Source organism: Phyllobates terribilis, unplaced genomic scaffold (genome assembly GCF_046119375.1).
Source record: "Phyllobates terribilis strain yellow unplaced genomic scaffold, ASM4611937v1 Scaffold_1__5_contigs__length_1240528914, whole genome shotgun sequence".
NCBI lineage: Eukaryota > Metazoa > Chordata > Amphibia > Anura > Dendrobatidae > Phyllobates > Phyllobates terribilis.
The window spans coordinates 131,747,329-131,763,715 of NW_027362761.1; positions in this window are offsets into that span (position 1 = coordinate 131,747,329).

Sequence of the window (16,387 nt, forward strand, 5' to 3'; positions counted from 1 at the left end):
TCATACAACGAGATCCAGTCTACTGCTTCCATGGAAAAGCTGCTATCTGAATTTGAGGCAGGAAGGGTCACCAAGTAAGGTCAAACCAAGAGGTCAAATCAGGAACAGAATCGTGAAACAAGAGAATGGTCAAAATTCACACTGAGGTCAGAAAACAGGAGGAATCAGTAAATCACCACAAGTAAGAAGTCACACACAAGCCAGGTAGCAAAACTAATTGACTGGTAGTGGAAAGCAGAGACTCAGGAGTTTAAATAGCCGTCAGCCCGACCCCGGGTTCCCAGAAAGGAGCAATGAAAACCAGACAATTAACCCAATAGTTCTCTAATCTCATGGCACCACATGTACCAGAAATAAAACAGGACTGATACTGTCAAGCATCACGTGCAACAAAGGTGCGGTGCCCCCTAGTGGCCAAAGAAGAAACAGGCACAGATATTACACCTATGTCACTTGAATCTTTGGAATAATATTCCCAGGCTGATACTAACACTAACATTTTCAATGTGTGTTTCAGAAAGGCAGTAATACACCACAATCAGATTAGACCATATCCTATCTTTATGTGGAATGAGCTGTGCGCTCTGATCTCCTATTCCTATAGCGGAAAAGTCTAACGTGGCCCTCCTTGGCCAGCCCCCATATTTTATACTGGCTGCCATAGTCCACTCAGGTTGGTGATAGATGCAAGGCATTATAGGAAAGGCCTCACAGCTACACCTGATATCCTTGGCCCACTCTTTCATTCTTCAGCAGTGTGTGAAAAGGCACAGAGTATTTTTATTGTGATCCTCGCAAATTGAAGTGCAAAGTGATCCACAGATTGATTCACTCATCTCTACTTAATACCCCTAAGTTACAGTATATTCTAAATTAGATTTGTTTAGACAGTGCAAAATCAAATATTTCTCATAGACAGTAAAAAATATCAAAAATCAGTTCACAGAGAAAACACAGAACTCAAGAAAAATTGTGCAAATCTGCCCAGAAAATTTCTCACACTCTATCATTTCTTAGATTTGCTTTGCTGTCTGGCAGCCCACCTACCAGGCAAAAAGCAGAATCTGTAAAAGATAATACTACGCTATGCAGGAATTCCATAAAGGTTTTAATTTACTGTGGAATACCATGCTGTGCTGCAGTATATTTAGACACTTCTGTATCATTAGTAAAAAAACAGATAAAAGTGATTTCTATTAAAATTCCGGACTGTTTTATATTTTAATAACTGCTAGAAAGAATGCAATCAGGGATGCAATTATACACATGGTTAGTTCAATATATGATTAAAAGAAGTGCTTAGTTGCAGCTATTTCTGGTAAAAGGTGGCTTGACCAATTTTTGTAAAAGTTTTTTTTTGCCAATGAACAAAGACATAATGGGGGCTACACATTATACTATCCAGAGATGACAGCAGCTATCATAGAGCACCAATATATTTGAATGAATGGCAACCTTGGATAATGAAGTTTATGCAGTTCCAGTTTATGCAAATGGAGCAATGGCAATAAGATGATTGGCTGGCCAACTTCATTAATAACTTTGCAATTCATGAAATATATACACTGCTCAAAAAATAAAGGGAACATTTAAACAACAGAATATAACTCCAAGTAAATCAAACTTCTGTGAAATCAAGCTGTCCACTTAGGATGCAACACTGATTGACAATCAATTTCACATGCTGTTGTGCAAATGGAATAGACAATAAAAGGAAATTATTGGCTATTATCAAGACACCCTCAATAAGGGAGGGGACCACAGACCACATCTAAGTACCAATGCTTTCTGGCTGATGTTTTGGTCACTTTTGAATGTTGGTTGTGCTTTCACACTCGTGGTAGCATGAGACGGACTCTACAACCCACAGAAGTTGCTCAGGTAGTACAGCTCATCCAGGATGGCTCATCAATGCGAGCTGTGGCAAGAAGGTTTGCTGTGTCTGTCTGCGTAATATCCAGAGGCTGGAGGCGCTACTAGGAGAAAGGCCAGTACACCAGGAGACGTGGAGGGGACTGTAGGAGGGCAACAACTCAACAGCAGGACCGCTTCCTCCGCCTTTGTGCAAGGAGGAACAGGAAGAGCACTGCCAGAGCCCTGCAAAATCACCTCCAGCAGGTCACAAATGTGCTTGTGTCTGAACAAACGGTTGAAAACCGACTCCATGAGGGTGGTATGAGGGCCCGACGTCCACAGATGAGGGTTGTGCTCATAGCCCAACACCGTGCAGGATGCTTGGCATTTGTCACAGAACACCAGGATTGGCAAAGTCACTCTTCAGAGATGAAAGCAGGTTCACACTGAGCACATGTGACAGACGTGACAGAGTCTGGAGACGCCGTGGAGAGCGATCTGCTGCCTGCAACATCCTTCAGCATGACCGGTTTGGCCGTGGGTCAGTAATGGTGTGGGGTGGCATTTCTTTGGAGGGACGCACAGCCCTCCATGTGCTCGCCAGAGGTAGCCTGACTGCCATTAGGTACCGAGCTGAGATCCTCAGACCCCTTGTGAGACCATATGCTGGTGCGGTTGGCCCTGGGTTCCTCCTAATGCATGATAATGCCAGATCTCATGTGGCTGGAGTGTGTCAGCAGTTCCAGCAAGATGAAGGCATTGAAGCTATGGACTGGCCCGCCCGTTCCCCAGACCTGAATCCGATTGAGAACATCTGGGACATCATGTCTCGCTCCATCCACCAACGTCACATTGCACCACAGACTCTCCAGGAGTTGGCGGATGCTTTAGTCCTGGTCTGGGAGGACATCCCACAGCAGACAATCTGCAACCTCATCAGGAGAATGCCCAGGCATTGTAAGGAGGTCATACAGGCTCATGGAGGCCACACACAATACTGAGCCTCATTTTGACCTGTTTTAAGGACATTACATAAAAGCTGGATCAGACTGTAGTGTGTTTTTCCACTTTAATTTTGGGGGTGACTCCAAATCCAGGCCTCCAATTTGATTTCCATTGATGATTTTTGTGTGATTTTGTTGTCAGTACATGCAGCTTTGTACAGAACAAAGTATTCAATGATAATATTTCATTCATTCAGATCTAGGATGTGTTCTTTGATTGTTCCCTTTATTTTTTTGAGCAGTGTATATTTTTTATATTATATTTTGCTTAAGTTAAAAAATAATTTGCTGTGATAAATATGCAATAATCGAGGACATCTGGTGGTTTAGGAGAAAAAACAGATGTGGCAAGTAATTTAACACTATGATGTGATATATTTTCTGCAAAGTGATTCAACTCACTGTTATTTAATGTGTTATATGTGATTTCACAAAAAACTGACCGTACACATATGTAATTATCTTTATGAATCAGAGTTAATTCACAAGCATCCTTGTAAATTAGACTTTTTTCAGTCAGTTTCTGTAGGTATTATAGGTACTATATTATTATAATTTATTTCTGTATGGTAGTTATGACTGCATCATAGTTCATAGAAAAGGAAATGAACCAATATGCCTTCTATAGCACAATAAAACCATTATCTATCTATCTATCTAGGCAAAAAAAGCAGGCAGCACTCCAAAAAATTTTTTGCATGAAAAAAGGCTTGATAAAGGTTGGACACAACCGAAACATTGCCACACTATATGGGCTAATAAGGTCCTTTTTTCACCCAAAATAATTTTTTGGAGTGCCGCCTGCTTTTTTTGCTTGTATTACTACTACAAATACATAAAGTATATGGCGTTTTTCCAATTTTACAACTATTTATCTATCTCTCTATTTATCTATCTTATCATATATCTATCTATCTATCTATCTATCCATCTACCTTATCATATCTATCTATCTATCTATCTATCTATCATCTTTATATCTATTTAGGAGAAAAAGAAACTGTTCTCTGTACTTAGCAAAAATAAGTGAAAACAATTGTTTCATGCCCAAGGTACACAAGATTTCGGCACAAGGTGTAAGTTGGTGAAAAGCTCATACCTTGAGCAGTAAAGGAATACATTTTTCAATTTATTTTTCTGACTACAGAGTGTGACATCTTTTTCTCCTTTATTATTATTTTCCATGAGCATGTGAACTTTATCGGTCTGCACGCACAATTTGAAGGATCCATGCTGTTTTACTTTTTTTTTACTTATCTCTATTAGTGATGAGCAAGCCTGCTCGCAACTGCTTGGCACTCGCCCGAACATCACTGTGCTCAACAAGCTCGGCACTCAGCGAGTATTTGGCTTGTTGCTCGGGCAAGAGCTCAGGTCTCCGCCCTGCAAGTTTGGCGCTCTTTAGAGAGCCAATGAACATGCAGTGATTACTTGCCATGTACTGGAATGCTGTAGCCATGTTGGTTGTGGCATTACAGTGATTGGCTGGCCGCACAGTGTCATCAGGTCTATGTAAGACCTGGTGCCCCTATGCTCGTCACAGTCTAACCCGGAAACAGGCAGAGTAGGGAGAGGTGCTGCTGAGTGAGGGAGAGATTTCTTGTTTATTAGTTAGAATAGGTATTCCACAACATATCTATATATCCATCTGAACTAACAGTCCTTCTGAGGACTAATCCAGCTGCATATATTCTGTGGTGAAGGTGATAGCAGGAGTTAGGCAGGCAGGCAGGCTTTGGGGCAGTGTATACAGCACAAGATGGTCCATTGCATGCTCTGTCTGCTCCTGCTGTTACAGATATCTGTAGACATAGCCCCAGATATCTGGGGCCAGGGCTATTTTTTTTTATTCAAATCCTGATTATTTGCTTAAAAAGCAATCCAGAGTACACCATTTTACTGCTCCATTTGCTTGTTAGCACTGCAGAATACAGCCAGATCTTTTTCATCTTCAGACGCGATCTCATATTACAGCAATAAAAATCCAGAAATTTGTAGTGAACGCGGAAAATATTGTCCTCAATTTAGAGTTTGTAGCAGTGTGTCAGTGAAGCTATTCACACGTGGTCAATGCCAAGAATAGTAAACTACAGGGCCGCTATTTAAAACCGTGGGTGTCCGTCAGACATATCACATATAACTGTGGAACAAATCCAGCCATTTGTAGTGAATGTGGAATATATTATCCTCCATTTAGAGTTTGTAGCAATGTGTCACTGAAGCTATTCACACTAGTGCTCCGTGTAGAATAATATTAGTAAATTACAGGCCTGCTATTTAAAATCGTGGTTCTCTGTCAGATATATCACACATAACTGCGTTCCAAAATCAGCCATTTCTTGTGAACTTGGAAAATATTGTCCTCCATTTAAAATGGGCAAGGTGCATGGCAAGGGACGGGGAAGTGGACGTGATGGTGATGGTGCATACAGAGGCTGAGGGCGTGGCCGTGGGCAAGGTGAAGTTGTGCCACAACAAACAACCACATCTTCTCGCTCGACCGTCCTGTCCCAATTACTAGGGGACTGCAGCACACCACTATTTAACCCAGAGCAGTATCAAAAGGTTATTGGTTGGATAGCAGATAATGCTTCCAGTCACTTTGCCACCACCACCCTGTCTTCCACACGGTCAAGTCTCAGTAGCCGTGAGTCTGGACCGCGTATTCCTCACCCCGATCCTCCTTCCTCCCACTATGCTGAGTGCCCAGGGAAACAACTGATTTCACACTTGGACACTCTGAAGAGCTGTTCACTTTTCCATTTATAGATTTGGGCCTGCTTCAGAAAGTGTGTAGCGATGCCCAAATATTTGAGCTGCCAAGGTCACTTGAAGGCAACGGTGGGAAAGTGGAATTACTGTTGCAAGAGGAGGATGATGATGATGAGACACAATTGCCAGAAAATCAGGAGGAGGACCAGGATGTGGAAGAGGAAGACGAGGTGGTGGATGTTGAAGTCACTGACCCAACCTGGCAAGGTGACATGCAGAGCGAGGACAGCAGCACACAGAGGAAGAGAGGCATAGCATCACAACAGGCAGGAACAAGCAATGTGGTGGCCACAGACACAAGGTAGGCAACCGTTCCCGGGAACATCAACACGACAGAAGTTGCCAGTACAACTGTTAGGTCTTCCCGAGTCTGGTTATTTTTTAAAGACTCTGCAGATAACACGAAAAAGGCCATTTGCACCATCTGCCAGACCAGCATCAGCAGGGGTAGCAAAACTAGCAGCCTGACCACAACCAGCGTGATCAGGCACATGACAGAAAAGTATCCGACTAGGTGGGCCGAACGGCAGGGTCCAGGAACAGTGTCTTCAGGTGACACCACTGCTTCTTCCGCTGTTGTGCGTGCATGCCAATCCCCAGTCCATGGCGCATGCAAAGATGCCTCCTGCCCTGCACCTGTAGTTGCACAGTCAACTAGCACCATCAGCAACCACATCCACATCCGTGTCCTAGCACAGTGTTCAGTTGACCCTACCTCAGTACTTGCAATGCGAGTGCAAATACACAGCCAAAGCCCCACAGGTCACACCACTAAACACACATTTTGCGAATGCTTGCACTCGATATGTTGCCTTTTAGGCTCGTGAAGACAAAAGCTTTCCGCAATCTGATGGCGGCTGCCGTCCCTCAGTACTAGGTCCCCAGCCACCACTATTTCTCCTGGTGTGCCGACAAGCAATACACAAGCACGTGTACCAGAACATTAGCCGTGCCCTCAACCACGCAGTTACTGGAAAGGTCCTTCTAACCACGGACGCATCGTCAAGTGCTTGTGGACAGCGACGGGACATCTCGCTGATGGCACACTGGGTTAATATAGTGGAAGCCAGGACCCAGTCGGACTTTGGGACGACATCGCACCTTGGGACGGCGTCCTCCCGACGCTGAGGATTGCGGGCACTGGGTCAATCAGGGTTGCCCCACATTCTACAGCTCCTGCACCTCCTCCTCTTCAGCCTCTATCTGCGAAATGACCACATCAGTTACTAGCTGGAAGCACTGCAGTACTGCCTCGGCCAAATGGCAATAGGCTGTGCTAAAGCTAATATGCTTAGGTGACAAACCGCACACAGCTGAAGAGTTGTGGACAGCTCTGAAAGAGCAGGAAGATCTGTGACTGACACTGCTGAACCTACTGTCAGGCAAGGTCGTGTGTGACAATGGCCGGAACCTGGTGGTGGCTCTGAAGTGAGGCGAGCTCACACACGTACCATGCCTGGCCCATGTGCTTGACCTCGTGGTTCAGCGATTTATCAAAACCTACCCGAATCTGCCGGATCTGCTTGTCAAAGTATGCCGCCTGTGTGCCCATTTTAGAAAGTCAGCTACAGCTTCCGCTGCCTTTGCCGTGCTTCCGCAGTGTTTGCAGCTTCCAACTCACCGACTGGTGTATCATGTCCCCACGCATTGGAACTCAATGTTGCAGATTTGGGAAGGATTTGTGAGCAGCAGAGGGCAGTTATTGACTACCAGCATCAACATGGTCATTGGTATTCAGGTCAGCCTCCACAAATAAGACCTCAGGAGTGGGCATGGATGTCAGACATCTGTGCCATGCTTCAAACTTTGAGGACTCCACCAAGATGGTGAGCGTTGATGATGCCATAATTAGCGACACCATCTCGCTTCTCTGTCTTCTGAAATGCTCGCTGCTCACAATTAAAGAGGAGGCATTGCAGGCGGAACATGATGAGATGGAGAAAGGAACCATACAGGGTGATTTCATACAGCCGAGTCTCATCTCATCCCAATGTGGGTAGGGTGACAATGAAGAGGAGCAGGAGGAGTAAGAACAGGAGCAAATTTCCTGTGCTATAGACGGTACTACCCGCACAATTGTCATACCGTCTGTTCAGCATGGATGGCCTGAAGAGAGGGAGGAGGAGGGGGAGGAGGAGGATGAAGAGGAAAGCATGGTCAGTGTAACATCCCTGGCGGCGTGCTTGCATAGTGCACCACCTCCCACTATGCAAGACCGCAATCTTACCTGTCAGTCCAGCCTGCAAATCTTGCTCCAGTTCATGCTGTGTGCATGTCTCTTGACTGACTGCTTAGGGCAGCGGCCCGGTTACTTCCTGATTCTTATAGCTGCTGTGGGTGCACCCCTAATGCGTCCCAGCCTATTGTTGTGAGTCACTGGATATTTAAACCCCCTCCACCCAGTAGGAGGTGCCTGAGCAACACTAACATTCAGTGTGCTCCTTGACTCTGAAGTTGCTAGGTCCAGTTCTGCTTCTTGTCTGTTTCCGCCATCTCTGGGGGCTGCATACCCAGACCTGTTATCTGTGACTTCTTGTCCGTTTCCGCCATCTCTGGGGGCTGTATACCCAGGCCTGTTATTTCTGACTTCTAGTCTGTCCTGCCACTCTGGGGGCTGTATACCCAGGCTCGTTCTTGTATCTCATTGCATTAGCAGTTCCTGTCTGAACTGTATCCTAGCCTGTTACCTGTTTGTCTCTATGTCCGTACCTTCCCTTTTCCTGCAGTATCTGAACCTGCACCTAGCTCCAACTTGTTGTCTCTGTACTTCTGTTTGTGTGTTTTGTGTCCACTCGCTACTTCATAGAAAGTACCTTGTGTGTATCTGGTTCTGCTTGTCCCTTTTCCCTTCCTCCGTATCTTCCTGCATTTTCCAGTCTGTTCCATGTGAACAGAGTCCTGTCCTCTCTGCCTTGTCCACCACACCTGCGGTTTCTCTCCGCTCTGTCTTGCCCACCGCTCCGGCGGTTTCTCTCCGCTCTGTCTTGCCCACCGCTCCGGCGGTCTCTCCCTGCTCTGACTGGTCCACCACTCCGGCGGTTTCCCTCTGCTCTGCCTTACACACCGCTCCAGCGGTTTCTCTCTGCTCTGCCTTACCCACCGCTCCGGCGGTTTCTCTCTGCTCTGACTTGCCCACCGCTCCAGCGGCTTCTCTCTGCTCTACCTTGTCCACCGCTCCGGCGGCTTCTCTCTGCTCTGCCTTGCTCACTGCACCAGCGGTTTCTCTCTGCTATGACTTGCCCACCGCTCCGGCGGTTTCTCTCTGCTCTGCCTTGCCCACCGCTCTGGCGGTTCTGCTCTGCCTTGTCCACTGCACTTGCGGTTTTCGCTCTGCTCTGCTTGCTCACCGCACCAGCAGTTCCTCTCTGCTCTGCCTTGTCCTCCGCTCCGGCGGTTTCGCTTTACTCTGCTTGTCCACCGCATCTGCGGCTCTGTACCTGTCTCCCAGTCTGTACTGAACCCAATCCAGCCTGCGCTCCAACCTGCTAGTACCTCCCTGTCTGCACTCCAGCCTTGCTTGCCAGTATCTCCCTGTCTGCATACCAGCCGTGCTTGCCAGTGCCCACCTGTCTGCATACCAGCCGTGCTTGCCAGTGCCCACCTGTCTGCATACCAGCCGTACTTGCCGGTACCCACCTGTCTGCATACCAGCCGTACCTGCCAATACCCACCTGCCTGTATGCCAGTCTAACCTGCCTGTTCCTGCATTCCCCGGTGTGGGTCAACAACTGTGACCGGGGTCTGACCTGGAGTTGCACCTGGTCCCTCTGCTCGGTTCCTCCTTGGTCCATGGAGTTGACTAGCCGCCAGGTTGATACTTAGTTACACCCCTCCAGGCACTCCTCGGTTCATGGTTCAGTGGTATCACTAATCACTCTCATGCCAGTCAGTCCGGGCGCGAGCGTAACAGTCAGTTGTCCTCTTGGTGAGGACACTGAAGTCTTGCCTGTTAGCAGTCTGGCACACATGGCTGGGTTTATGTTACGCTGCCTTTCCCATGACTCTTGCATTCTCCAACTTTTGGGTGACAGTCAATACTGGTTAGTGACTCTTGTAGACACACGCTACAAGGAGAACTTTCTATCTCTTATTCCCACGGCAGACAGGTCTGCTAAAATGGGGCAGTACCAGAAGGCCCTTGTTGTGGAATTATTTAAAAAATTCCCATCTGAAAACACTGGCGGTAGAGATCACAGTTCACTGGACAACCAAGAAGTAGAGGCGAGTTAGACACAAATCCAATCCAGCAGAGGCAGGGGAGCACTGTCAGAGTTCAGGGACAGTTTTCTCTGACCCTACCAACCCACAAGCCCAGATGCGAGGGGTAGTCTCACAAGGAGGGAATAGTTTGGGAAGATGCTGAAGGAGTACCTTGCCGACCATACTAACGTCCTCCATGATTCCTCTGTGCCTTATAATTATTGGGTATCCAAGCTGGACACGTGGCATGAACTGGCTCTCTACGCCTTGAAGGTCCTGGCCTGCCCTGCTGCTAGCGTTTTGTCAGAGCGGGTTTTTAGTGCCACAGGGGGAATCATAACTGATAGGCGCATCCGTCTGTCAACTGAAAATGCTGACATGAACAAAATGCAATTGTATCCAGCTCAGTCACAATTAAGTAGTTATCCCAAAGCGATGCACGGGCTGAAAGCTTGTATCGGGCACAAGAAATTAAGCAAATGGTAGAGAAAAAAAGTCCAGTATCTGTGACCAGTTTTTAACCTCTCATGTTTTTTTAAAAAGATTTTTCATTAAAGGTTGTTTTTACAAAAAAAAATGTTTTCCCATATTGGATTATGGACTTTTTTTCTCTACCATTTGAAAATGCTGACAGTCTGACTCTTATAAAAATGATCAAGGGCTAGATTGGGCCAGACTTCTCAACACCATCAAATGATAGCAGTGTAACAAACTCAAATCCAGTGTCTTTTTTTTGGGAGGTATATTCCCATGCACCTCTTCACACTAAGACATGGACATACGCTTCCTGATTTTGTCTTTTTTCTCTTGTCCTCTTCCTTCTCCTCCACCATATCACCACCATATCACCATATCTATGTCTCTTGCAAGGGGCATTGGATTAGCTCCAGATTTTTGGCAGCCCTTGCATTCACTGCATAGGCAATAGTAGTATGGGAGACCCACTTCCAAATAATGGGAGCATTTTTTCAAGAGGCCCTCCTCTACGTGTCTTGCAAAGGGCATTGGAGTGCGTCCACATTTTTGGCGGCCCTTGCAGTCACTGCATAGGTAATAACAGTATGGGATAACCATTTCCTAATGATGGGAATATTTTTTTCATGAGGCTCTACTCTACATCTCTGGCAAAGGGTATTGGAGTGCCTTCAAATTTTTGGCAGCCTTTGCATCCACTGAATAGGCTATTACAGTATTGGAGACTCACTTCCTAATAATGGGAACATTTTTTTCATGAGAACCTCCTCTACTTCTCTTGCAAGGGGCATTGGAGTGCCACCAAATTTTTGGCAGCCCTTGCATTCACTTCATAGGCAATAACAGTAAGGGAGACCCACTTTCTAATAATTGGAAACATTTTTTTTCATAAGGCCCTCCTCTAACTCTCTCTTCCAAAGGGCATTGGAGTGAATCCAATTTTTTGGCAGGTGTTGCAGTCACTGCATATACAAGAACAGTATGGTAGACCCGCTCCTTTATAATGGGAACGTGTTGTTACTGAGGCACACCTCTATGTGTCTTTAAATTGGTATTGGGTTTTTTCCCAAATTTAGGCAGCCGTTTTACTCACTGCATACACAATAACTATATAGCAGAACCGCTCCTTTCTAATGGGAACATGTCGTTACTGAGGCCCACCTCTGTGTGTCTTCAAATTGGTATTGGGGTATTTCCCAAATTTAGGCAGCCGTTATACTCACTGCATACGCAATAACTGTATAGCAGAACCGCTCCTTTCTAATGGGAACATGTCGTTACTGAGTCCCACCTCTATGTCTTTAAATTGTTATTAGGGTATTTCCCAAATTTAGGCAGCCGTTGTACTCACTGCATACGCAATAACTGTATAGCAGAACCGCTCCTTTCTAATGGGAACATGTCGTTACTGAGGCCCACCTATTTGTTTCTTCAAATTGGTATTGGGGTATTTCACATATTTAGGCAGCCCTTGCTGTAACTGCATGGGCATTACCACTATAGGGGACCCACTCCTTTATAATGGGAACATTTGTTTTATTGAGACCCTCCTCTATGTCTCTTCAAAGAGGTATTGGGGTGTGTCCAAATTTTTGTCAGCCCTTGCAGTCACTGCATACGCAATAACAGTATTGGAAACACACTCTTTAATAATGTAACTACAAAACATGGCCAGCTGATAGCTCTCTAACAATAGTAAGGGCCGCCTGAATGCCCTATAAAAATAGGATTTGTGACCTTCAGAGTCCCTCCTTCATAAATGAAAGAGGATGTGTCTGATCATGTCTCACACACAACATGGCCAGATAAGGTAGTAAAATGTGTCAGATCCCTGATGGTGTGATGACATGGCTTACCATCTCCCACCATGAAAGACCGCCAACTTACCTACCAGTCCTGGCTGGGCACTATACTCCTCTGCTTGCTGTGTGCATGTCTCTTTTCTGCTGGCTTATGGCGGCGGCGCTGGTACTTCTTGATTCTTAAAGTTACAGTGTGCGCAGTCCTAATGCGTCCCCAGCTGTGAGTGTCTGGATACTTAAATTGGTATTGGGGTACCTCCTCTACCCAGTGGGAGGTGCCTGAGCAACACTTTCTTTCAGTGTGTTCTGTGCAACTGTGAGTTGCCAGGTCCTGTCCTGAACCTTGTCTGTTTCCGCCACCCTGGGGGCTGAGTACCCAGGCCCGTTACCAGTATCTTTGACTTCTAGTCTATTTCCGCCACGCTGGGGCTGACTGCCCAGGCTCGTTCCTGTATCTCGTTTCTGTGTCAGTTCCTGTCTGAACTGTGTCCTAGTCCATTACCTGTTTGTCCTATCCTTCCCTTTTCCTGCAGTGTCTGAATCAGTACCTAACTCTTACTTGTTGTCTCTGTACTTCTGTTTGTGAGTTTTGTGTCCACTCGCTACTTCATAGCAAGTACCTTGTGTGTATCTGGTTCTGCTTGTCCCGTTTCCCTGCCTTCGTATCTACCTCCTATGTTCTGGCTATTTTCCTGTGTTTCCCAGTCCCTTTCTGTTGTATGTAAACAGAGCCCCATCCTGTCCCTCCGCAGCTGCGGCTCTGCTCTGCCCTGCCCTGCTCTGCTTCCCCTCCGCACCTGCGGCTCTGTTCTGCCCTGCTTCACTTCCCCTCCACACCTGCGGCTCTGCTCTGCTCTGCCCTGCTCCGCTTGCCCTCTGCACTTGCGGCTCTGCTCTGCCCTGCTCCGCTTGCCCTCAGCACCTGCGGCTCTGCTCTGCCCTTCTCCACTTCCCCTCCGCACCTGTGGCTCTGCTCTGCCCCGCTTGCCCTCTGCACTTGCGGCTCTGCTCTGCTCCGCTAGCCCTCCGCACCCGTGGCTTGGCTCTCCTCTCCCCTGCTCCACTTGCCCTGCGCACCAGCGGCTCTGCTCTGATCTGCCCTGCTCTGCTTGCCCTCCGCACTTGCGGCTCTGTTCCTGTATCCCAGTTTGTACTGGTCCCTATCCAGCCTGTTTACCTACCTGCCAGTACCCGCCTGTCTGCATACCAGCCGTGCCTGCCAGTACCCGCCTGTCTACATACCAATTGTGCCTGCCCGTTCCTGCATTCCCCGGTGTGGGTCAACAGCTGTGACCGGTGTCTGACCTGGAGTAGCACCTGGGCCACCTCCCACGTCCCTCCTCGGACCACGGAGTCGATTAAGCCACCGTGCATCCATGGTCGGATCTGGCGAGGTCCCTAGTCACGCCCCTTCAGGCACTACTCGGTTCGTGGCCCAGTGGGACCACTGACCACGCTCACGCCAATCAGTCAGGACATGAGCGTAACAAAATGTTAATATTACATTTACTGGTGAATGTATTTTTCACCCTTGAAAGCAATGCAAAAGTGCAAAAACGCATCAAAAACGCTACGTTTGAACAGAGCACAAGATGTGGAGAAGCATTTTTGTTTTTGGTTATTTAGTTTGCCTTATATATAAGTCATTACCCTGGAAAGGATGTTCCTTAACATTTTTCCCAGGAAAATCTATTTTGGTTTCGTTTTTTTGTATGTTTTATTGTGAGTCCGTAAAAGTGGCGTAATACCTATGGCAACATTGTTCACAGCAGTGACCTGGGAGTCAGAGATGCTTCCAGGTATCTTCCCCATGCTGTTCCCATGTTATTTGATCACTGTTCCCATTGATTTTTAGGCCCTCTGCAGACTGCCGAGGTGAGCAGTTGGAAAAATGCTCATGTTTCCCATAGATTTACATTGGGCTCGTTGCTCGGATCGAGCATTCAAGCATTCCAATTTGCTAGACTCAAACAACGAGTACCCGAGCATATATCTATCTATCTATCTATCTATCTATCTATCTAATCACTTTTTTTAATTGACATGGCTCATATATAGTTTGAGACTTTAATATCTGGACAGCTGTTATTTATTTATTAACATGTCTTATTTCTAGATGATATTGACTCTCAATAAACATAAAACTGTATTTTTGTAATGATACTTATTAAATGAAGTCTGTCAGCGCAAAACTATGTTTAAGTCAAGCACAGATGCTCTTTGCACCTATGCGGTAGTCAGTTCAGTGGACTTTCCTAACTACTTCTTTTCTTTTGACCTCCACACTTCTCTGGCTCCAATAAAGCCAGAGTCATCAATCAAGGAAGAAGGGCAGAGATAGATGAAAAACAAGTAGGTGGGCACTACACTATTTGGCCACATCAAGGTGCACCGACTGCGCAGAATCCCATTAATGTTAGCATTAAACAGAAGCCTGTAAGGGCATCGTAATAATATAAATTGCATTGAGGCTGAAATATAATCTACTCATATCAAAACTTAATTAACATTGACCTCAAAGCCTTAATGCAAAAAGAGTATTGGTTTTCATTTTGTCTCTGCTGGGCTTCTTGCCTAATTTTTGTGAGGCTATACAGGTTGCTCCAGATATCTCTTGAGATATGTCTGGGGGGAACACATTTTGAATTGCTTAATAATTAAAGCTAATTCTAAATGTCTGTATAATAGCACTCAGAATGACTTAAAAGAGACATTTGATAAGCGGCCTGGACATGAATACTTTTAAAGAATGAATGGTTTTCAGAATTGCATATGTAGTATAAAGTTTTTTTGATACACTGCAAATGTAAGGCTCTTTTGGGAGTGTTACACTATAGTAAAGAGACTTTGTCTATGAAAAACACATGTTAGGTCATTGAGTTTTGGCAATACACTAAATAGACAAAGTGCATCTCTACTAAAACTGTACAATTTTATTCTTTGTTCATATTTGTTCTATAGAATCCATGTAGACAAAATCCATGTTGTTGTAGTACATTCATTGCATATATACAGTACGTTCCCCTTCACATCATTGATTCCACACATGTCACTTCTGTGAAATTTTGTCAACTCTTCAAATGGCTTCAGTATTTGACATGCATCCTTCATTATATGCCAATGTTGGATCTCAAAGTAACTGTTGACTGATGTAATTTGCCACCACTTTACGCTGTTTGCACAAATGCTACAACATATATAGCATTGAATTACACAGGTTGCAATGTTGCCAACCAGGTGGTTCTCCAGAAGCTTGGTTTTGTTTTGTTTTTTTTCTTTTGCAAAGCCGTGAGAGAATGCTTTGCCTTATAAGATCTATTAAAATGGACTGACAGTTTTCTGGCCATACCTACCACCTAACTCAAGCATGTATATTTGTGAAACTAATTTTCCACTACTAAATTAAGGCTTACCATGCAAGGATCTTGAGTTTCTTTGCCAGACAGAATGTTCTGGACATTGCCATTCATGATAATTCTGAGTTGCAGTTCACAGGGAGCCAGCCAGTGGGCGAGTTGCTGCTTGATGCACAGCAGCAACTCATCTTTGGGCCTTTTCTACACCAGGCTTTCAAGCTGTAAAACTGCTTTGCAGCACTTTGCCTTGTATGAGCGAGAAGAAAAAGGGAGTTGTGTGGCTGTTTTGGATGGGGTCATATCACTTAAACAGGATTCAGAGTTAGTGTAGGAGACAGATAATTGATGCTTGCTGGTGGAAACAGACTTAGCTTCCGGTCTCAAAGGCCTCACTACTTGTACCAGATGTGCCAACATTCACCCACTGATCTGTGAAATTCATGTATTGCCCCTGGCCAGAGTCGCTGCTCCAGGTATCTGTAGTACAGTGCACTTTGCTGCCTTTGGAGCTCAAAGACAAATTCAGAGACCGGGCTACTTTCTCCTGCACGTGAGAGCAGAAAGCAGGCATCCCTTTATTTGAGTAATAATGGTGCCTTGGTATCTATCAGTGAGGCTGAGTGCATGCCATCATTTCTTGAAAGGCAGTAGAATCTACAAGATGGTAATGCAGTGACTGCAGCACCAGCACCTTGACAAGCTGTGAGGTTAGTTGGTAAACCATACAATGACTGGGAGTGTACGTTTTCTTCCTGAACACACAATCAGGGAAAAATATTTGACATTGTAAAGGAGAACAATGAAGAGACATACTCGGAGTATGACATGCAGTAGAGGAGGATGACAATGATGACATTAGCAATGATGACATTTACCAGGTACTACTTAATGGTGCAGTTTGGCTGCCAGAAAGACGAGTATGGCA